We start from the raw sequence: 12,406 nt of genomic DNA on the forward strand, positions 1-12,406 counted from the left end.
AATACAGCCATTACACTAAAACCAGTAGATAAAGGGCGAGGCGGGGTGGTCATGGATACAGATAAAAACAATAAAGAAGTAATACGCCTATTAAGTGATAAAGACAAGGCACTTAAAGGGAACCCCAGTGACAGAGTTGAAAATAATTTTAAAGGGATTATTGAAAAACATCATGAAAAAAAAACTATTTCAGATCAGGACGTGAGCTACCTGATTAAAGAGCAACCAGTACTTCTGGCAATGTATATTTTACCTAAAATTCATAAGGATTCTGAAAAAACCCTGGATGCCCCATCATTGCAGGCACAGATTCCATCTCATCTAATTTATATTATTTTGTGTATTTTTTCTTGCAACTAGAAGTAATAACATTTACATCTTATGTGAAAGATACGATTGATGTGAAAGGAAAATTGAAGACCACGCCCATTTCACCTAATTCCATTTTAGTAACTGCCAATGTTAGTTCATGATATACTATTATTCAACATGAAATGGGAATAAAAGCTATTGATTATACTTTGAGAGAAAGCACACATATTTTAGAAGATAGTCTAATAGAATTTATAAAAGATGGGATCTCTTTTATCCTAAATAATAACTTCTTTTGGTTCGGAGGACAACATCATTTACAAATCCAGGGAACAGCCATGGGTACACATTTTGCCCCATCTTATGATAATATATTTATGGGATGGTGGGAAGATAAGGTAGTTTGGAGCAACAACCCTTATAAAGAAAAAATACGATTATGGATTTGTTTAGTTGATGATATCCTTTTTCTATTAAATAAATGGCAGTTCAGAAGATCTTACAGATTTTTGTTATAGTCTCAACAATAATGCTTTAATATTAAATTAACATTTGGAAGTAGCAAACTGGAGAAAAATTTTCTGGATTTAGGTATTTTTATCATGGATGGTATATTAAATACAAAAAAAATGTTAAGCCTACAGACAGTAATGCTTATATTAATATGGAGAGTGAACACTATCCAAGATGGTTATCGAACATTCCAATGGAGCAAATTCAAAGGATAAGATGGAACTGTACTAGAGATGAGGATTTTCACCAACAGAGGTCTTAAAAACTAAATTCATATTTAAAGGCTATAACCCTGGTACCATTGACTACATCATTAAAAAAATGAAAGCTATACTACAAGAAAATCTTTTAGAATACAAAAACAAAAAATTATGATACTAACAATAGGAAGCCTAAAGTCCCTTTCATCTCCACCTTTAATAGTCAATATTAGACTGTAGAGAAAATTGTCTGTAAGCAACTGGCATTTACTAACAGAAGATCCGACTGTGAAAGACCGAATTCCAGAAAAGTCATGCTTTGTGTATAGAAAGTCAACCAATTTAAAAGATAAATTGGTTAAAAGTGCCATTGGAGAAAATAAATCTGACAGTATAAAAACTAAAGGGTTCCACAGATGTGGATTATGTTAACTTTGCAGATTGCATGTGGGCCAAAAATCCAAAATAGACAAATTTGTTTCTAACTCCAATAGAATAGAGTTCCCAATTCAAGACTTCATTACATGCAACATTACAAATTACGTATATGTTGTAGAATGCCAGTGAGGTCTTCAATACATTGGGAGGACATCAAGAAAATTAAAAGATAGATGGGAGGACCATCTCCGGAATATAAAGAAGGGTTTTGAAAACAATTCCCTTTCAAAGCATTTTAAGGAAAAACACAACAATTCATTGTCTGGAATTAACTATATGATAGGTGTGAAAAAAGTAGAAGGAAACTGGATAGTTAGAGGGGTTGAAAATTACCCTGCTAAGTCAGAGATAAGAATGATTTTTGAAGCTAACACACTTGAACCTGCCGGATTGAATAGTGACTTTGTGATAAAAATGAATTTTATAAAATGAGGGTGTTTTTGTAGCTTTTACCCCCATCTACCCATGATTTAATGAATAAGATATTTATATGGATAACTTATTTGCTGGTAATGTATATTTATATATTTTTTTAGATATATTTTATATAATTTTTTCATATACATTCTATATATTTTAATAGTAATGGGTAATAATCCTCCAGAAAACATGGATATATTACAACTTTTAGATATTTGATATGATTTTTAGATATCAGACAGGTGCTAAGATTACAGTAATCATTTTGTGTCCCCTTTTGCAAACATGGGCAACTTCCGAAAAGATATGGTGGAACGCACCTGCTGGAAGTACCATGTTTGCATTCCAGCAGGAAACTCAATCCCCTATTTTGCTAAGAAAGCTTCTGGTGTTACGCGATGGGCCGGTGGAATGCACTCACAGGAAGTATGGCGAACTTGTACCACCGGATGTGTATGTACTTTCAGCAATGCGTGGAACTTCAATCACCGGGCAAACATACCATTCAGGTAATGGAATACACTGATCCACCAATGATTTTAATAAGGAAGCGGATGTAGGATGCATTCCACACACGGGAACCCACTTCCGGTCACTAATAAAATGTTGTGAAATATGATTGTATTTATATATATATATGTATATATACACTGCTCAAAAAAACAAAGGGCACACTGAAATAACACATCCTAGATCTGAATGAATGAAATATTCTTATTAAATACTTTGTTCTTTACATAGTTGAATGTGCTGACAACAAAATCACACAAAAAATATCAATTGAAATCAAATGTATTAACCCATGGAGGTCTGGATTTGGAGTCACCCTCAAAATGAAAGTGGAAAAACACACTACAGGCTGATCCAACTTTGATGTAATGTCCTTAAAACAAGTCAAAATGAGGCTCAGTAGTGTGTGTGGCCTCCACGTGCCTGTATGACCTCCCTACAATGCCTGGGCATGCTCCTGATGAGGTGGCGGATTGTCTCCTGAGGGATCTTCTCCCAGACCTGGACTAAAGCATCCGCCAACTCCTGGACAGTCTGTGGTGCTATGTTGGTGGATGGAGCGAGACATGATGTCCCAGATGTGCTCAATTGGATTCAGGTCTGGGGAACGGGCGGGCCAGTCCATAGCATCAATGCCTTCGTCTTGCAGGAACTGCTGACACACTCCAGCCACATGAGGTCTAGCATTGTCTTGCATTAGGAGGAACCCAGGGCCAACCGCACCAGTATATGGTCTCACAAGGGGTCTGAGGATCTCATCTCGGTACCTAATGGCAGTCAGGCTACCTCTGGCGAGCACATGGAGGGCTGTGCGGCCCCCCAAAGAAATGCCACCCCACACCATTACTGACCCACTGCCAAACCGGTCATGCTGGAGGATGTTGCAGGCAGCAGAACATTCTCCTTGGCGTCTCCAGACTCTGTCACGTCTCACATGTGCTCAGTGAGAACCTGCTTTCATCTGTGAAGAGCACAGAGCACCAGTGGCGAATTTGCCAATCTTGGTGTTCTCTGGCAAATGCCAAACGTCCTGCACGGTGTTGGGCTGTAAGCACAACCCCCACCTGTGGACGTCGGGCCCTCATACCACCCTCATGGAGTCTGTTTCTGATCGTTTGAGTAGACACATGCACATTTGTGGCTTGCTAGAGGTCATTTTGCAGGGCTCTGGCAGTGATCCTCCTGTTCCTCCTTGCACAAAGGCGGAGGTAGCGGTCCTGCTGCTGGGTTGTTGCCCTCCTACGGCCTCCTCCACGTCTCCTGATGTACTGGCCTGTCTCCTGGTAGCGCCTCCATGCTCTGGACACTACGCTGACAGACACAGCAAACCTTCTTGCCACAGCTCGCATTGATGTGCCATCCTGGATGAGCTGCACTACCTGAGCCACTTGTGTGGGTTGTAGGGGGGTCATACAGGCACGTGGAGGCCACACACACTACTGAGCCTCATTTTGACTTGTTTTAAGGACATTACATCAAAGTTGGATCAGCCTGTAGAGTGTTTTTCCACTTTAATTTTGAGGGTGACTCCAAATCCAGACCTCCATGGGTTAATAAATGTGATTTTCATTGATCATTTTTGTGTGATTTTGTTGTCAGCACATTCAACTATGTAAAGAACAAAGTATTTAATAAGAATATTTAATTCATTCAGATCTAGGATGTGTTATTTTATTGTTCCCTTTATTTTTTTGAGCAGTGTATATATATATATATATATATGACCCCTTGATGAAGTCAGATGGACGAAACGCGTTGGGTATACCTCAATTGACCTTCCATTTTTAAGATAAGCACCTTTTTCTTATCTGAAATACTTTTATATATTTTTATTGTTCCAGTTATGTTTTTATGTTTTAATTAGTCTAAATTTATGTTTTAAATGATCAAATCCAACCCCTCTCTTTTTGTTGTTTCATCCAAAAAATTTTTTTTATATTGTTATCAAATGTCTGTTTTATAATAAATACCCCCCCATTTTTTAGAAATACGCATTTTATCATTTTTTCATATATATATCCTTTAAAGTGTAGACACTGTTAGTCGCTACTACCCCTACCCTCCCTTGCACATATATATATATATATATATATATATGTGGGAGCGTGATTTTCTGGAATGAAAACAATGTCATGGTGATTTTAGAATTTGATTATGTTTGTATCGATTAAAGGAATTTTTTTTTTATGTGTAATGCAAGATTATTTAGAAACCCACCCACACAGGAACAGGAAGTGAGGGCAATTAAGGGTTTTACTATAAATATGCTACAAGTGCTCCACCAGCACACACCCTGATGAAGACTCTTATAAGTCAAAACGCATTGGTGGTGGATGAATGCTGCTTACCCGATGTGGCCTGGAGCTGAGAGACGATAGTATCACAGGAGAGGTCAGATACCCAGGAGTAAGAACTACCTTTGTCTGTTGACTTCTTTTGCCTTCACTGAAAGGCCACACAGGTACTAGACTCATCCGTTCTTTTGTGGTGATGTTTTAATTGTATACATAAATGAAACAATTTTACACTATGGGAAAAAAAATAAGATTTTACTTACCGATAAATCTATTTCTCGTAGTCCGTAGTGGATGCTGGGGACTCCGTCAGGACCATGGGGAATAGCGGCTCCGCAGGAGACAGGGCACAAAAAGTAAGCTTTTAGGATCACATGGTGTGTACTGGCTCCTCCCCCTATGACCTTCCTCCAAGCCTCAGCTAGGTACTGTGCCCGGACGAGCGTACACAATAAGGAAGGATCTTGAATCCCGGGTAAGACTCATACCAGCCACACCAATCACACCGTACAACCTGTGATTTGAACCCAGTTAACAGTATGATAACAACGAAGGAGCCTCTGAAAAGATGGCCCACAACAATAACAACCCAATTTTTGTAACAATAATTATGTACAAGTAATGCAGACAATCCGCACTTGGGATGGGCGCCCAGCATCCACTACGGACTACGAGAAATAGATTTATCGGTAAGTAAAATCTTATTTTCTCTAACATCCTAGTGGATGCTGGGGACTCCGTCAGGACCATGGGGATTATACCAAAGCTCCCAAACGGGCGGGAGAGTGCGGATGACTCTGCAGCACCGAATGAGAGAAACTCCAGGTCCTCCTCAGCCAGGGTATCAAATTTGTAGAATTTTACAAACGTGTTCCCCCCTGACCACGTAGCTGCTCGGCAAAGTTGTAAAGCCGAGACCCCTCGGGCAGCCGCCCAAGATGAGCCCACCTTCCTTGTGGAATGGGCATTTACAGATTTTGGCTGTGGCAGGCCTGCCACAGAATGTGCAAGCTGAATTGTACTACAAATCCAACGAGCAATAGTCTGCTTAGAAGCAGGAGCACCCAGCTTTTTGGGTGCATACAATATAAACAGCAAGTCAGACTTTCTGACTCCAGCCGTCCTGGAATTATATATATATATATATATATATATATATTTATTTTCAGGGCCCTGACAACGTCTAGCAACTTGGAGTCCTCCAAGTCCCTAGTAGCCACAGGCACCACAATAGGTTGTTTCAGGTGAAACGCTGACACCACCTTAGGAAGAAACTGGGGACAAGTCCGCAGTTCTGCCCTGTCCGAATGGAAAATCAAATATGGGCTTTTGTAAGACAAAGCCGCCAATTCTGACAATCGCCTGGCCGAGGCCAGGGCCAACAGCATGGTCACTTTCCATGTGAGATATTTCAAATCCACAGATTTGAGCGGTTCAAACCAATATGATTTTAGGAATCCCAACACTACGTTGAGATCCCACGGTGCCACTGGAGGCACAAAAGGGGCTGTATATGCAATACTCCCTTGACAAACGTCTGGACTTCAGGAACCGAAGCCAATTCTTTCTGGAAGAAAATCTACAGGGCCGAAACTTGAACCTTAATGGACCCCAATTTGAGGCTCATAGACACTCCTGTTTGCAGGAAGTGCAGAAATCGACCTAGTTGAAATTTCTTCGTGGGGCCTTCCTGGCCTCACCCACGCAACATATTTTCACCACATGTGGTGATAACGTTGTGCGGTCACCTCCTTCCTGGCTTTGACCAGGGTAGGTATGACCTCTTCCGAAATGCCTTTTCCCTTAGGATCCGGCGTTCAACCGCCATGCCGTCAAACGCAGCCGCGGTAAGTCTTGGAACAGACATGGTACTTGCTGAAGCAAGTCCCTTCTTAGCTCCCGAGGCCATTAGTCCTCTGTGAGCATCTCTTGAAGTTCCGGGTACCAAGTCCCTCTTGGCCAATCCGGAGCCACGAGTATAGTTCTTACTCCTCTACGTCTTATAATTCTCAATACCTTGGTTATGAGAAGCAGAGGAGGGAACACATACACCGACTGTTACACCCACGGTGTTACCAGGACGTCCACAGCTATCGCCTGAAGGTCTCGTGACCTGGCGCAATACCTGTCCCGTTTTTTGTTCGGGCGGGACGCCATCATGTCCACCTTTGGTCTTTCCCAACGGTTAACAATCATGCGGAAAACTTCCCGATGAAGTTCCCACTCTCCCGGGTGGAGGTCGTGCCTGCTGAGGAAGTCTGCTTCCCAGTCGTCCACTCCCGGAATGAACACTGCTGACAGTGCTATCACATGATTTTCCGCCTAGCGAAAAATCCTTGCAGTTTTGCCACTGCCCTCCTGCTTCTTGTGCCGCCCTTTCTGTTTACATGGGCGACTGCCGTGATGTTATCCCACTGGATCAATACCGGCTGACCTTGAAGCAGAGGTCTTGCTAAGCTTAGAGCATTATAAATTTGCTCTTAGCTCCAGTATATTTATGTGGATAGAATTCTCCAGACTTGATCACACTCCCTGGAAATTTTTTCCCTGTGTGACTGCTCCCCAGCCTCTCAGGCTGGCCTCCGTGGTCACCAGCATCCAATCCTGAATGCCGAATCTGCGGCCCTCTAGAAGATGAGCACTCTGTAATCACCACAGGAGAGACACCCTTGTCCTTGGATATAGGGTTATCCGCTGATGCATCTGAAGATGCGATCCGGACCATTTGTCCAGCAGATCCCACTGAAGAGTTCTTGCGTGAAATCTGCCGAATGGAATCGCTTCGTAATAAGCCACCATTTTTACCAGGACTCTTGTGCAATGATGCACTGACACTTTTCCTGGTTTTAGGAGGATCCCGATTAGCTCGGATAACTCCCTGGCTTTCTCCTCTGGGAGAAACACCTTTTTCTGGACTGTGTCCAGAATCATCCCTAGGACCAGCAGACGTGTCGTCGGAACAACTGCGGTTTTGGAATATTTAGAATCCACCCGTGCTGTCGTAGAACTACTTGACATAGTGCTACTCCGACCTCCAACTGTTCTCTGGACCTTGTTCTTATCAGGAGGTCGTCCATTTTCTTTGAAGACGAATCCTCATTTCGGTCATTACCTTGGTAAGGACCCGGGGTGCCTTGGACAATCCAACGGCATCGTCTGAAACTGATAGTGACAGTTCTGTACCACGAACCTGAGGTACCCTTGGTGAGAAAGGCAAATTTTGGGACATGGAGGTAAGCATCCCTGATGTCCCGGGACACCATATAGTCCCCTTCTTCCCGGTTCGCTATCACTGCTCTGAGTGACTGCATCTGGATTTGAACCTTTGTAAGTGTTCAAATATTTCAGATTTAGAATAGGTCTCACCTAGCCTTCTGGCTTCAGTACCACCATATAGTGTGGAATAATACCCCTTTCCTTGTTGTAGGAGGGGTAATTTTATTATCACCTGCTGGGAATACAGCTTGTGAATTGTTTTCAATACTGCCTCCCTGTCGGAGGGAGACATTGGTACAGCAGACTACAGGAACCTGCGAGGGGGAAACGTCTCGACATTCCAATCTGTACCCCTTGGATACTACTTGTAGGATCCAGGGGTCCTGTACGGTCCCAGCGTCATGCTGAGAACTTGGTAGAAGCGGTGGAGAGCTTCTGTTCCTGGGAATGGGCTGCCTGCTGCAGTCTTCTTCCCTTTCCTCTATCCCTGGGCAGATATGACTCTTATAGGGAAGAAAGGACTGAGGCTGAAAAGACGGTGTCTTTTTCTGCAGAGATGTGACTTAGGGTAAAAAACGGTGGATTTTCCAGCAGTTGCCGTGGCCACCAGGTCCCATGGACCGACCCCAAATAATTCCTCCCCTTTATACGGCAATACATCTTTGTGCCGTTTGGAATCTGCATCACCTGACCACTGTCGTGTCCATAAACATCTTCTTGCAGATATGGACATCGCATTTACTCTTGATGCCAGAGTGCAAATATCCCTCTGCGCATCTCGCATATATAGAAATGCATCCTTTAAATGCTCTATAGTCAATAAAATACTGTCCCTGTCAAGGGTATCAATATTTTTAGTCAGGGAATCCGACCAAGCCACCTCAGCTCTGCACATCCAGGCTGAGGCGATCGCTGGTCGCAGTATAACACCAGCATGTGTGTGTATACTTTTTAGGATATTTTCCAGCCTCCTATCAGCTGGCTCCTTAAGTACGGCCCTATCTGTAGATGGTACCGCCACTTGTTCTGATAAGCATGTGAGCGCCTTATCCACCCTAAGGGGTGTTTCCCAACGCGCCCTAACTTCTGGCGGGAAAGGGTATACCGCCAATACTTTTCTATCGGGGGAAACCCACGCATCATCACACACTTCATTTAATTTATCTGATTCAGGAAAAACTACAGGTAGTTTTTTCACATCCCACATAATACCCTTTTTTGTGGTACTTGTAGTATCAGAAATATGTAACACCTCCTTCATTGCCCTTAACGTGTGGCCCTAAAGGAAAATACGTTTGTTTCTTCACCGTCGACACTGAAATCAGTGTCCGTGTCTGGGTCTGTGTCGACCGACTGAGGTAAATGGGCGTTTTACAGCCCCTGACGGTGTTTGAGACGCCTGGACAGGTACTAATTTGTTCGCCGGCCGTCTCATGTCGTCAACCGGCTTGCAGCGTGTTGACATTATCACGTAATTCCATAAATAAGCCATCCATTCCGGTGTCGACTCCCTAGAGAGTGACATCACCATTACAGGCAATTTGCTCCGCCTCCTCACCAACATTTTCCTCATACATGTCGACACACACGTACCGACATACAGCACACACATAGGGAATGCTCTGATAGAGGACAGGACCCACTAGCCCTTTGGGGAGACAGAGGGAGAGTTTGCCAGCACACACCAAAACGCTATAATTATACAGGGACAACCTTTATATAAGTGTTCCTCCCTTATAGCATTTTAATATATATTCATATCGCCAAATCAGTGCCCCCCCCCTCTCTGTTTTAACCCTGTTTCTGTAGTGCAGTGCAGGGGAGAGCATGGGAGCCTTCCCACCAGCATTTCTGTGAGGGAAAAAGGCGCTGTGTGCTGAGGAGAATAGGCCCCGCCCCCTTTTCGGCGGGCTTCTTCTCCGGAGTCTGTGATATCTGGCAGGGGTTAAATACATCCATATAGCCTCAAGGGCTATATGTGATGTATTTTTCGCCATACAGGTATTATACATTGCTGCCCAGGGCGCCCCCCCCGCGCCCTGCACCCTCCGTGACCGCTGTGTGAAGTGTGCTGACAACAATGGCGCACAGCTGCAGTGCTGTGCGCTACCTGATGAAGACTGAAAGTCTTCTGCCGCCTGGTTCCGGACCTCTTCAATCTTCAGCATCTGCAAGGGGGGTCGGCGGCGCGGCTCCGGGACGAACCCCAGGGCGAGACCTGTGTTCCGACTCCCTCTGGAGCTAATGGTGTCCAGTAGCCTAAGAAGCCAATCCATCCTGCACGCAGGTGAGTTCACTTCTCTCCCCTAAGTCCCTCGATGCAGTGAGCCTGTTGCCAGCAGGACTCACTGAAAATAAAGAACCTAAAAACTTTTTCTAAGCAACTCTTTAAGAGAGCCACCTAGATTGCACCCTGCTCGGACGGGCACAAAAACCTAACTGAGGCTTGGAGGAGGGTCATAGGGGGAGGAGCCAGTACACACCATGTGATCCTAAAAGCTTACTTTTTGTGCCCTGTCTCCTGCGGAGCCGCTATTCCCCATGGTCCTGACGGAGTCCCCAGCATCCACTAGGACGTTAGAGAAATATTTTTTTGAGGTGCATCGGAGTTAAGCATCCTTGAAGTGAAAATTGGTGACACCTTATATTTAAATGCTACAATGTCAAAATTGGCCTATTGGAGGCCTTTTAAGGGTACGCAGTAAAATATACTTTTATTCTTGTGTGATATACAGATCTGATTGATACACACTAAGTGGCTTTGTCATCTTTTGTGTTTCTGAGGTTCAGAGAAGGTGACTGAGACTGTGGAACAGAAGCCTGAGATGAAGGAGAATTAATACGGTGGATGAGAGCTGTGGACATTTTTATTCAAATCCAGATCTCTATGTTATAGTAGTTAGGAAACATACTTTTCCAATTGAGAATCCAATACAGAAGCGCTAATTATGTGGTACCTGACAGAAGACTGCGTAAAGCTTTCATAGAAGTAGAAAAACCTGCCAGCTTATAATTAAATGTTTCTGTAATTTAATTATAAAACATTTATCTAATTTGGCAAATAGTTACAATCACTATTATTGCTCCAAAAAAATATGCAGTTCTATACATTCAGTATTACGCACATTAAAAATAAGGGCAGTAACGTGATGTGCACACTGTTTATCCTGTATTTATTTCTTCAAAATAACAAAAGCGAAGCTACTGTAAATCAGTGGAGGAAGTTTCCTCTCCTATTGCTTGAATGTTTTATGGTAAAAATGTAGTTCTTTTTTTTATTATTATTGCAGTGTAAACAGATATGTTGTTTCTTTACAAATGTTCAAAATACTTCAAGTAGTTGATGTAAAACAACTGCCAATCCCAGCCCTATGGCTATAGGGCGTTATCGAAATCTGGCTTTTGAATCAGCCAGTTTAAATTTCTAGACACTTGCTGCAAATGCAGTATGAGTTAAACTAAGGTCACGTGTAACATGAATTCAAATGAATCACACAAACCCTATGTATCATAGTATCGTATTCCATTTACCTGTAGTGAGAAATCAGCAATTTACTAACAATGAACATTTTAAATAACTGCTTTAATAAATGATCTTACTCCAAAAGACTGCTCTATGCAATATAAGAAACAAAAAGTAGCAAGTGAATAATAACAATTCTCAATATAGGGGCAGATTCAATTAGCCACAATGCTTACCGTGCTGTTAAGGCTCCAGGTCTAAAGTCCAGAATTATGAAATTACAGTATCATGTAAATTACATTCTTGGTTTACCTGCGGTTAACACACGTTAACCCATAGAGTCTAAGTTAAGTGTCCGGAATCTATGAGTTACCCCATGTGTTAGGCCCCAGAGGGTGCATTTAATACAGGTTTTTCCTGAGGCTGCAAGGTGAAACCAACTTTAAGTGCACCCTCTCTGGGACTTAACGCGTGGGGTAGTGGCACTTGATTGATTATGGTAGGGCTCCTTCAGGGTGTAATAGGAAAGTATTTAACTATCATGTTTAACTTCTCTGTCATGGGTGATATCTCAGCATACCATCTATAGGGTGAGCTTTAAACCTGGAAGCACAATTTTAATTTGTCTCTGAAGTGATAGAAATGGCCAGGTTCTAAAAGACAAGGTGATAGAGTAGGACTTGCAGTGAGATGTGGTCCTGTGAAGTTTGGGCTGCAAGCTTAAATGCATTGTACAATCCACGAACAAAAACCCCATCATTTATTTATGTTCTGATGTATAGAGGTGAATGAGCTTAGTAAGGTGAGTGCTGGGCTCTCTGTGTAATATATATATATATATATATATATATATATGTATATACATACGGGGTGGTCCATAAGTGTGAAGGCACCCTTATAAAAAGGAAATGAGTATTAATCCAGCATCTGCACATGTGATATGGGAGTGGGGGAAAACTTTTTAGGATATATCACCAGTATGGCGGTCATCTTGAAGTCAGTCATCTAGGATGCAACTCTAATTTTTTAATTGGAAAGTA

Source organism: Pseudophryne corroboree, chromosome 5, assembly GCF_028390025.1.
Source record: "Pseudophryne corroboree isolate aPseCor3 chromosome 5, aPseCor3.hap2, whole genome shotgun sequence".
NCBI lineage: Eukaryota > Metazoa > Chordata > Amphibia > Anura > Myobatrachidae > Pseudophryne > Pseudophryne corroboree.